Source organism: Henckelia pumila, chromosome 1 (genome assembly GCF_033568475.1).
Source record: "Henckelia pumila isolate YLH828 chromosome 1, ASM3356847v2, whole genome shotgun sequence".
NCBI classification, from domain to species: Eukaryota; Viridiplantae; Streptophyta; class Magnoliopsida; order Lamiales; family Gesneriaceae; genus Henckelia; species Henckelia pumila.
Window position 1 is genome coordinate 120,153,789 of NC_133120.1, and position 12,176 is coordinate 120,165,964.

General features: G+C 36.4%; 1 pseudogene; it reads right to left on the bottom strand.

Annotated features, from left to right (window-relative positions):
• Window positions 1-2,887: 2,887 nt before the first annotated feature.
• Window positions 2,888-8,469, bottom strand: LOC140873876 (protein decapping 5-like; annotated as a pseudogene).
• Between the last annotated feature and the right edge of the window lie 3,707 nt (window positions 8,470-12,176).

The following is a 12,176-nucleotide window of genomic DNA, read 5'->3' on the forward strand; positions in this document are numbered from 1 at the left end:
GATTCGTGGAGAATTTAGTAGAGTATGGGAAACTCTTATCATTAAAAGTAGCATGTCTTGAAATGTATAATCGACCAGTGGAATCAAGACATTTATAGCCCTTGTGATGGGCACTTTAACCTATAAAAGTACAAGGAGTGGACCTAAAATTGAGTTTGTGTTTGTTATAGCTTCGAAGACAAGGAAAACAAAGGCAACCAAAGGTTCGAAGAGAACTGTAATCTGGAGATTTGTGATACAATGTGGAAAGAGGAACATATCCATGGAGAACAGGTGTGGTTAACCTTTTGATGAGATAAACCAAAGTAGAAAATGCATCATCCCAAAATAACAGAGGCATTGAGGCATGAGCAAGAAAAGATAAACCCATGTCAACAATGTGACGATGTTTTCGTTCGACGACACCGTTTTGTTGAGATGTATGAGGGCAAGATATACGATGAGTGATCCCATGGGATTGAAACACTGGTATTAAGGCTTGAAATTCCCCACCCCATCAGTTTGAATGGTTTTGATTTTGTGATCTAATTGATTTTCAACATGAGATTTGAAGTGTATAAATGCTTTAGCGACATCAGATTTGTATTTAAGGAAATAAATCCAGGTAAATCGACTAAAAGCATCTATAAAGCTAACATAAAACCGATATCCATTACGAGATGTAATGTGAGATGACCCCCAAACATCAGTATATATTAAGTGAAGTGGAGCAGCGATAGTAGACTGAGATAAGGAAAAAGGAAGGTGGTGACTTTTGCCAAGTACACAAGATGAGCAGAAATCAAAAGATTCATTTTTTGGAATTGAAAAATTACAACTTAATAAGACTTGTTTAACAGTAGAGGGGAGGGGGTGAGAGGATGACCTAATCTATTGTGCCATTGATTCAACAAATTAGAGGACACTTTTGTTGAGTGCGGAGAAGAGGAGTGACCAGGCGAGGGAGCGGAAGACATGGTAGAGGTAAGACAGCTTGCCCGAGAGGAGGAGGAAATAAGAGGTGAAGTCAAATCAAATTTTAATAGGCCTTCATGTAAAATGCCCCGGAGAAGAACCTCTTGAGTGACTTCATCCTTCACAAGACAGAAATGGGGATGAAATTCAAAATAAACATGATTATCACGAGCAAATGTACTCACACTTAGCAGATTTTTTGTGATATCGGGAACATGTAGTAAGTTATATCAAAATAAAGGGACGAGAGGATAGAGGGGAATGAAAATTGGAACGACCAATATGGGAAATTGACAGACCTGTCCCGTTTCCCATGTGAACTTTACCATTCCAGAATACTTGGAGCTCAGATTAAGATTACCAAAGTCATTGGTGATATGATGCGATGCACCTGAATCAGGAAACCACCAGTCATCTGAGACAGATGCTGGCGAGGCAGTAGATAGAGAGGCTGCAGAATAGTTCGCAGAGAACTGGTTTGAACCATGATAAGGCTGATGTTGAGAGGTGGGAGGGCAAGGAACGAAATCTCTGTCAAATCTATAGTAACATATTTCCGTAACATGACCAGGAACACCACAGATTTGACACACAGGGCGACCATCATTATGGTGCCAAAAACTTCGACCACCATGATTGTTCCTGCCACGCCCACGCCCATTCCCACGTCCACGAGTGAAATGTGGTGACAAAGGTCGTGGATTATCAGCCTTTTTAGTAGCCATATTGACAGAAGGTGGGGCGGGGTCAATAGAATGAGTGAATGATTCAATTCTACCTTCATGAGCAAGCAATAAAGAGCTAACTTCCGAGAATGTTATAGAATCAACCCGGGAGGTAACATGAACTACAACTGAGTCATATTCGACTCCCACCAGTCCAAGAACATAGAGTATCTGATCTTTAGCCGAAATAGGGTGACCACAGGCAGTGAGAAAATCCATATTGTGTTTCATTTTGTCAAGAAAATCTTTCATACTAAGAAAGCCTTTCTTTAGAGTTTGAAGTTGCAATTTATATTGCATGACCCGAGCTTTGGATCGAGGGCCGAACAATTGGGAGACCCTATGCCAAATGTGTGCAGAGGTAACACACCAAATCATTTGGCTTTGCACTCCCTCAGTCATGAAGGAAAACAAAAACGAGAACAGGAGTTGATCCTGGCGACACCAGAGAATGTAATCTGGGTTAGGGTCCGCGATGAAATGATCAAGCCCTAGTCCTCTAATTCCTGCCAGAGTTTGGATGTACCATAGAAGGAAATTTTCATCGCTAAGTTTAATGGTGTTAACCTGATTAGCGGGATTAATAATCGCAAACTTTGGACTGGCAGAAGAAACGACAATATTCTCCGGAGGACTGAGACTGGAGTTGGCGTCAGCCATTGATGGCTCTTTGATACCAAGTTAAAGAAATAGAACGATAAAGAAGAAAGCAGATTTGAAATTCATTTTCTCATTTATCATCTTGATACATTGTTAGCCTATATATATTTACAAATATATTAAATACGAATTGACACCTGTAAACTATTGGATAACAAATCTTTAACAAAGTAACAACTTAGATTCTTCTGGAGACTTTCCACCGATAACATCTTGGGCTTGAATATACTCATGGAATGAAGTGGGCTTGTCCTGTTTTATTGGGCCTTTATCAACGAAACCGACCACCACCACCACCCCAACCAGAGCCACAACCACCCCGGTACCTTGAAAAATCTTCAAATGTCTGCATTCCAAAGAAATGCATGGCCCAATTTTAAAACGAAAGGTAGGAGATTCAAGTGCAAATAGAGCTAAGCAACCCAAGATTATAAAAATCCTTTCGAGAGAGAGTTGGGAACCAATATCCATCCTCATTTTTACGACGAAGAAGGTACGAAGTTAAAAAAAATTATGAGAACAAATAGGAGATGCCTCTGAATCCAACTTCATTTGTTCCGAGTATCTTTTCCTTCCATAATTAGGGTTATTGGCCAAAGCGTTACAAGAAAGGGAATAAAAAAATCATCCTTCTTATAAACAGGCTGCAAGCACAAAAAGATAGTAGAGCGTTAAACGAAAATCTTATTCCAAAGGTAAAGACTAAATCAGATAACAATTGAGAATGAAGATAACCTTGATCTCAATCTTCGACAGTTCAACATCAAACTCGTCCAGTGAATCATATTCGTCAACTCCATTTATATTTACCACTTTATCTTTAGAGTGTGATTGATTATTTTTTCCCAAATGACCCCATACTTCATCCTTATTAAATTTCTCGTTCATTGCCGTAAAATCAAATTCTTCGGTATACTTTGTCGCAGGGCTTGCAGTCTTCAAGATAAGGTCAAAGTGTTAAGCAGCAAGAAGACGAAAAGCCAAACAAAAAAAGAGTTTTCAAGCAGGGACTTAAATGAAATTCGTCATTTGATTGAAAAATGTCAAACTAAAGTGTGACGTGGACACTTCACATTTGGTAAAACCTCACGCCATGATAAATTTACAGAGACATGTGCTTCTATTGGGCCCAATGTGATAGTTTATCAGCATATCCTTTGTTAGCCAGGGATTTAAGAGACAATAATATAAAGTCCAAAGAAAACAAGAGTCACCAGAGTGCCTGTGTTTTGTTGTGAAAAGTCCAACAAGAGAACGTTCATCAAATGAACCGAAGAAAATGAGCACGTTGATAAGCAAATTCAAGCAAATAGTAATTTTACAAAATCAAGTACACATTTATATGGAAAAAAGGATACGACCAATTACTTCTAAATCATTGGCATAAAAATTAACATAGATATAACTTATAAGCACAAATTATTATTCATGGAGAAATTGGTAACTTATAAAATTTTACAAACTCCTCGAAAATTACCCCAGATCCTTGTTCGCCACGACCTCTGTATTTGTTACTCACCGGATGGCCAACAACATTTGGCTAAAAAGAAAAAACACAAACGATACATAACTGATAACTCAACCATGTTTTATTTGTTTCCCAATCCAAATTGTCATCAGCAATTGTGCTATGCACTCCAATTACAATCAGCAATGAATACTTTTCAACTTAGGACGGTTTGTCTTCCCAGAGACAAGGCCCACTGTTCTGATTTTGCTAACTGCTGGAGGATTATCTGGTTGTCATTTAATGGATCATTAACGCACATTCCTTTATCTTGCCCAAAAAATTGCACTTGCTATTTTCCAAAAACTGTTTAAATTGCCTATCGGTAGAATTGTCATTTGAGGAACAATAACCAAATGTAACTATAAATTTTCGTTAAATATTTTAGTTGATTCGAGCACCAAAACCCCAAGTACAATTTCACAATGTTTTACAATCTACGGATAATGGGAATCCATCAGATAATTGTTTACATCCTCCCTTCCACCTCACCCCTATGTTTACCAACCTAACCTTGCTACCTGCGCTCTTCATAACATCCAACTTGTCCAATATATTCCCTTAGCCCCTTACATATACCCGCTCACACAAAATCAGCCCTCACACTTCAATTAAGGATTACAATCTCATTACTCTCCCCATAAAATTTTTGCGTGGCCATTTGTGTATAGAGGATGCGAGCAAGAAGAAAGGCCAGACTGGGGAGGGAAGGTGTAAACCAAGGACGGAGCCTAAATATTCTATTAGGGGTGAAATTTTGTTATTTTTCAAAAACACTATTAAATTAAATATTAATAGTAAAATAACTTTGATTGAACATTGGGTGGACTTGTAGTTTTTCTTTTAGAAGTAACTTAATTATTAAATTAAAGAAACCCGTAGGGGGACTGTGAGGGATTTAGAGTAAATTAAAGGGAGTAGGGTGATAAAATTATTTTTAAAAATAATCATTTCTTAATGAAATAGGGGAAAGGGATAGAGGTTGGGAGGAGTTTGGGGAGGGGCACAGCTGCACCCACCGCCCCTCCTTTGGCTCCTTCTCTGATGTAAACTATGTTTTTCCTTAATTTTAAAACATTCGGTAAGTGTAACACATTTGGTAAATATAATCAGGTGGCAGAATAATATTATATATCAATAAAAAATATGTTGATCCAGGATCTCATAGCAAAAAAATTGAAAGGAAATATCAAATTTTAATAGAAATGAGTTTTCACCAAAATTATACTTTTGAACGAAACAGATTTAGAACCCAGAACATATTTAAAATGTGATAAATAAAATCATGACGTACAGAAATGAAGTCAACGCGTCATTGATAGCAATATTATGAAAATATAATAGAATATAAAAAACTACAATAATTTCCTCCAAAAACTTGTTGGAAACAAACAAACAAAATAATGTTCTCTTAATATTTTCCTGAATGTATTATAAAGGACAACGTGCTTCTACGATAGTTGTTTTTAAAAAACTGGTAATCTAAGTCCTAAGGACAATTATGATTATGCTCCAACAGTGTGCTAAAGGCACAAATTTCTAGTCCATTTCATAAGCTCACACTCTTCGTGTCATTTTATACAATGTTTAACCCCAAAAGACTAACATCCTTAGACTTTGCCCTTCGGTAAAATTTCGATAGTAGATACTCATCATTCATAGCATTCAATTCAATCTGAAAGGATGATTTAAGAAGATACATAAAGAAATAAATGTATGCTTGTGATATATATAAAGAGAAAAACCTTGTGAGCTTGAGTATATGGTAGTAAAGGTAGTATGGGCGGTTGAGCTTCCGTCACTACAGGTACCGAAGGTTTAGATGAAGGCTGTGGTAAAACCTGAACCACTTTGACATCTTTCTGCGCAGTTAGTAAAGGTTGAGGTTAGAAACAATGGTTTGTCCACATTGTTGTAGATGTCCTGGATTTATATGTGAAGGTGTCGAAGTTTCTGCAAAAGCAGAACCAAATGCCAAAGAAACAGATGTTAGGGGTTGAGAAATTGTCTGGTGGGTCAAGGGAACAAGGTCAGGTATTGTGTGCTTGTTAGCTACTGAAGAGACACCGACACTAGGGCCAGCATATATGGGCTCGTTAGCAAATGAAGATACACCTTCATTCTCAGGAGCTAAACCAGAGAAAGGAGACAAAATTTGCAAATTAGATGTCAGTGTTGATGTAGGGATAGCGGGGATAGGAGCTTGATTTGACAATAGATTACTCATTGTTTTTGGTGTAGGCAACACATGATGCAAAGGGTGAAGATTCAAAGACAAAGATGAAGAAGGTAAAGAAGTGGGGATTAAAGTAGCAGAAACAGTGCTTTTAGGAATCAAGGACGAATGATATTCTGGAAAATTAGAAGTGGGCAGGCTTGATGCTTCCATTGGCAAAGATGAATTGAAACTATAAAATTGCATTGGTTGGGTGGAGGGAGGAATAGCCAAGCCAGGAGGTGGTCGGAACAAGGATTGCTGAGGTAGTTGAGGAAGCCCATTATGCGCAAATCCCTGCCAATACATTGGCACAACTAGCCCGCTGCCACTTGCAGTTGGGGCTCCAGGTTGATATAAAGGAAGACCACTTTGAAAAGTTGAACCAGGGAGTCCCAACTGAGAAGAATGGGAACCAATATCAGCCAAAGATCCACTGGGACCCGAAGGCGAGTGTGTGGATTGGGTTGTCGGACGAGTATATTGAGACTGCATCGAACATAGAAAGTTAATAGTCAAAATTAATCATCAACGTATTACAACAGAAAACTTGTTACCACCCACCTGAATAATTGCAGGATCACTATTTATGGGAGGTGGAGTTTGAACTGGTGGAGAAGCTTTGACTTGTAAATCCTGTGGGATGAAAATGGCAGTAAATCTGTAAACTAACAGAATCGCCATGTATGACAAAACCTATTAAACAAGTGCAAAAGTGCAATAAGACAAACATGTGTCCTTGGGTCCAAGCTCCAGGCAAAAGTTGAGCACATGTCTTCTCGAAGTGAAATACACTAGTAAATGATATTTTCGAATTTAGAGCTACTAAACGAAGTACGTATTCAGTCAACAACTTAGTTGCAATAAAACAAATATTTCATCAGTGAACAGGTAAATACCAAACCTACTAAATTCGATTACATGTAAACATACGACAATATCATTTGAGGTATACTTAAAATGTGTCTTGAGCCTCCAAGACACATGGAGAAGTAGATGTGCTCTTCAACTCAACTACATCTCACATCCTCTGTCATGTAAACAACAGCTTCAAAAGTAATGATTTCTTAGTAACCAAACTAGGAGATATTCCACCAGTAAATTAGACCTAGTTCTCAAACAGGGTTGTGCAGCTAGTAAAAAAAAAACTCAGCAATTCAAGACAAACCAAAGAAGCAGAAAAATAAAATAGATACCTTAATATCGCTTCCTCTAAACAGTATATAATCATATGTTTTATCACTTGGGGGAATTTGGAGGCCATCATTTTTCCGACCTTCTGTTCCAAATGATCTCACTGCCAAAGGTATTGGGCACCAATAATTACATTCCAAGCACAGTTTACCATAGAAAACAGATATTGTTACATACAATCAGCTCAATATAATAAATCAATAAAGCAAATAGATAGACTATATTAAAGGCATCACGATAAACTGTGAGCATATTTCTCCCCAGACATGCCCAATTTACAATGTCGACTGACTAAGGTACTTGATACTCATATGATCCCATAACTCATTCAATACGTAATGATATAAGTTAGTTCATTCTTCTTCACAACTGATCATCAAATCAACAAAAGAAATGTTATTGAAGTGGAGTACAACATTGACACATCTAACATTGTCAAAGCTAAAGAATTCCAGTTTTTCAAAAGAAGTAGCCTAGCATGGGTAGCACCACATGCCATATCCGTCCAAATTGCAAATCTCAATCAAATATCTAATACAGTACAAATTCATTGTGTGAAGAGAACCATAACGTTCAAATTTTCCGGCTAATTCCGTGAATAAAACCAATGATCACCATGAATATAACTAATAATTACCAATTCAATGCATCAACTTTATATTTCTTTGGCATTCAACCTCTCGCTTTATTTTCGCTAAAAAATATCAAAACAAACAGTACAAGAACATATCTGTTATGAGTCTTATGACCAATACAAGAATCTTAATATTAGAAATGAAAATTCAAGAGCACAATTCAACTCATTCAAAACCGAACCAAAAAAATCTTGTCTTCTTATTCCTTGAATGTATGAGAAAAAGATAAATATTCACATTTTGAATACGGATATCGAATAAATCAGTCACGTTCCCATTTCCAAAAATTCCAAGAAAGAAACAAAAACACTCCAAATATTACATTATAAATAATTATAAAAATACAAATGCAGTTTACAGAATGACCGATCCTTCTCACCATTGCGTAAGCCGATGCTGGACTCTTCGGTATTGATTTTGTACAAAATGCCCTTGTATCTGATCTCGCTCTTCAAAGTCAAGCTTATTAAGGTGCTGATATAGGAGTTCGTCGATGCTCCGCCACCTGCAGATCCACTGCTCGATTCCACCGTCGAACCCACCGCCGCCATCTTCTCCGGCTGCTAAACGACGATATCTGATAACTTACTATTTAAAATCAATAATTATATACGTGTCTCTATTGAGAGAAATGGAGGAATTATTAGTCAACAAGCGAGTGAGAGAAAGCCGTTGACCCTTGGGAACAACATATATGCAGGTCTTGTCTATTTTGGGCCTAGTTTTGGGATGTAGATCCACTTGTGTCCAATAACTGTTAGGCATGTAAATTTTATTAACATGTGCACGTGATATCATGAAGTCATTATATTAATTTTTTCTAATGAATTTTTTTTTGTTTTAAAAAATAATTATTTTCTGTTTTAAAATTAAGACCAAAGAAAGGCAGAATCAAAGAAAAACAAAATCTTAAGTGTCCCTAACATGCATCATGCTATATATATATATATATATATATATATATATATCTTTCTATTCTATAAAGAGTGTGGATACTATTCCAACTGTTTGGTATGACCCATATATTTTGACTAATATTTTGTTACACACATTGCGTGCTAACTCCATTTTTATAATAAAGTTATATTTTAATTAAAGCCGACGAACAAAATTATTGTATTATATATTAAATACAAAAATCGAAGAGAAAAAAAAAATTCAATGAAAAAAAAAAAAGAAATCATAACTGAAGGAAAAAAATTGAGATAGTGGATAAAAACGGTTGACTGTGTGGGTGGTTTTTTTTAAGTGTGTGGGTGGTTTTTTTAATTTATTTAATTATTTAAATTAGCATACCAAGAGACTAAGAGGTTGTTACATAATATATAGGAATAGATATGGCAAAATCAATTTTTTTAAAAAATTAAAAAACAAAATACCTTAATACCTTAAATAACGCCCGTCCATTTGATATGGGCAAAACCATCGCCCACCTCTTCAGTCTTCGCTCATCTTGGGTGAGATGGAGAAAATAAGTCATAACCTCCTGGCGGTTTCCACCTCCCACTTCAACCAAAAAATTTATATTTGCCACAAATCCCTGTTAAGTATTATTATTGTACTGTAGGTTATTTGACTAAGTCTTATTATGTTTGACTAAGTCTTATTAATTAGATGTAGTAGACGTGTGGTAGTGGAGGTTATGTTCTTTGTAGTTTAAGTCTACTTATTTTATTATTTTTCTTGTGTTGAATATATGTGTATTGCTCTTCCTCTGTTGGCTGTTTTTATTTTACAGATCTTTACTTTTCTTCTTCCTTTGCTATGTATTGAATTGTTTTACAGTGGTATCAGAGCGGGTAAGATATATAATTACAAAGCAGCAGCTTTGTTAATTTTTCTTCCTGTAGAAGAGAAAGCTGATGGCCTCTAAAAATTTTGTTCAAACTGCAATTCCACGCTTTGATGGTCACTATGATCATTGGAGCATGTTGATGGAGAATTTTTTGCGGCCCAAAGAATAATTGCAGGTAGTCTCTGGAGCGATACCGACCCAGTTGCTGGTGCCATATTATCAGATGCACAAAAAAACAGCACTAGAAGGACAACGCCTTAAAGATCTCAAGGTGAAAAACTTTCTATTTCAATCCATCGATCGATCAATCTTGGAAACAATTCTTAGCAAAGAAACTTTTAAGCAAATATGGGATTCGATGAAAAAAAAGTTTCAATGATCAACAAGGACAAAGAGGCAGTAGCTTCAGGCACTCCGATCTGAGTTTGAGACACTTAGAATGAAGTCGGGAGAATCAATTTCTAATTTCCTCTCAAGAACAATGGCAATCATTAACAAAATGCGCATCCATGGTATGAGAAGATGGATGATGTGATTGTTATTGAGAAAATTCTTCGATCAATGACACCAAAGTTTAATTATGTTGTTTGCGCTATTGAGGAATCTAAAGACCTTGATGAATTATCAATTGATAAATTGCAATGGTCTTTTTTGGTTCAAGAACAGAAAATGTCACAGGAAGATAAAGAGGAGCAAACCTTAAAAGCCTCGACAAATAGCAATGCTTGGACAGCTAATAGATCAGCAGATCGAGGTAGAGGTAGAGGAAGAGGAATTCGAGGTGGTAGAGATGGAGGTAGAGGAAGAGGAGGACGAGGAAATTTCAGAAATGATAACGAGCAACCAGTCTATCAAAATAGAGGCAGAAGCAGACATCAACAATTTGACAAATCCAAGGTGGAGTCCTTTCGATGCCATAAACCTGGTCATTATCGTTCTGAATGTTATACTAAATTTCCTACTAATAAAGAAAAAGAAGAGAAATCAAATTTTGCAGAAAAAAAAAAGAAGTTGAAATTTTGTTGATGGCTGCTCAAGTCGATGAACAACCTCAATCAAAGGTATGGTATGTTGATATCGGTTGTAGCAATCACATGTGTGGAAGTAAGTTTTCTTTCTCTATCTTGAATGAAGATTTTTGATCTACAGTAAGTTTTGGTGACAACTCAACTGTGAATGTTATGGGAAAATGAGATATTAATATACGAACCAAGAATGGTTTCATTGAAACAATTTCAAATTTCTTTTATGTTCCTAACTTGAAAAGTAATCTGTTGAGTGCTGGTCAATTACAAGAGAAGGGCTATATAATAACAATTAAACAGGGGGCTTGTGAGATACATGATCCTTCAAGAGGTGCTATTGTTGTTATTCAAATGGGTTCAAACTGGTTGTTTCCATTAGAAATTGAAAGTGTCCAATCTTGTTTGATTACTGAAGTAGATGACACTTAATGGCTTTGGCATTTTCGTTCTGGTCATTTGAACTTCAATGGCTTGAAGACACTATATTAAAAAAAATATGGTAGCTGGTCTTCCTCATATTGTTCCTCCAAACAATGTGTGTGAAGAATGTATTATTGAAAAACAACACCGGGAGAAATTTCCGCAATAAAAATCATGGAGAGCAAAGAAAGTTTTGGAGTTGGTACATTCTGATATTTGTGGACCCATTAATCCGTTTTCTAATGGAGGTAAAAGGTATTTCATTACATTCATTGACGATTGTTCTTGCAAGACTTGGGTTTATTTTCTGCAAGAAAAATCAGAAGCTTTTGATATGTTTAAAAACTTCAAGACATGTGTTGAAAATGAAGCAAAAAAAAAATATTAAATCTCTTCGCACTGATCGTGGTGGAGAGTACTGTTCAAAAGAATTTGAAACGTTCTGTTGTGATCAAGGCATAAGAAGAGAACTCACAGCTGCATATACACCACAACAAAATGGTGTATTGGAGAGAAAAAACCGAAACATCCTCAATATGGTGAGAAGTTTGCTGGCTAGAGGAAAGATTCCAAAGAATTTTTGGCCAGATGCAGTAAATTGGAGTATTCATGTGTTGAATAGAAGTCCTACTTTTTTGTTCAAAACATGACACCGGAAGAGGCTTGGAGTGGAAAAAAACCAGTTGTGGATCATTTCAAAAATTTTGGTTGCATCGCATATGCCCATGTCTCGGACGAGAAAAGGAAGAAACTTGATTGATGATAAGGGTGAAAAATGTGTTTTTCTTAGTGTAAGTGAGTATCCAAAGCTTATAAATTATTTAATCCACTCACAAAGATTGTGACCAGCAGAGATGTTATTTTCGATGAGAAAAACACTTTGAATTGGGAAAGGCAGTAGTCTTCTCCCATTGTTTTAGACAGTCTCATTGAAGAACACGAAGAAAGACAAAAGCTTTTACAACAAAATGATGTTGCACCTAATGACACTTCACCAACAAAAACAGAAGGTGCTAGTGTTATAGGTGATTCACAACATCGTCGTA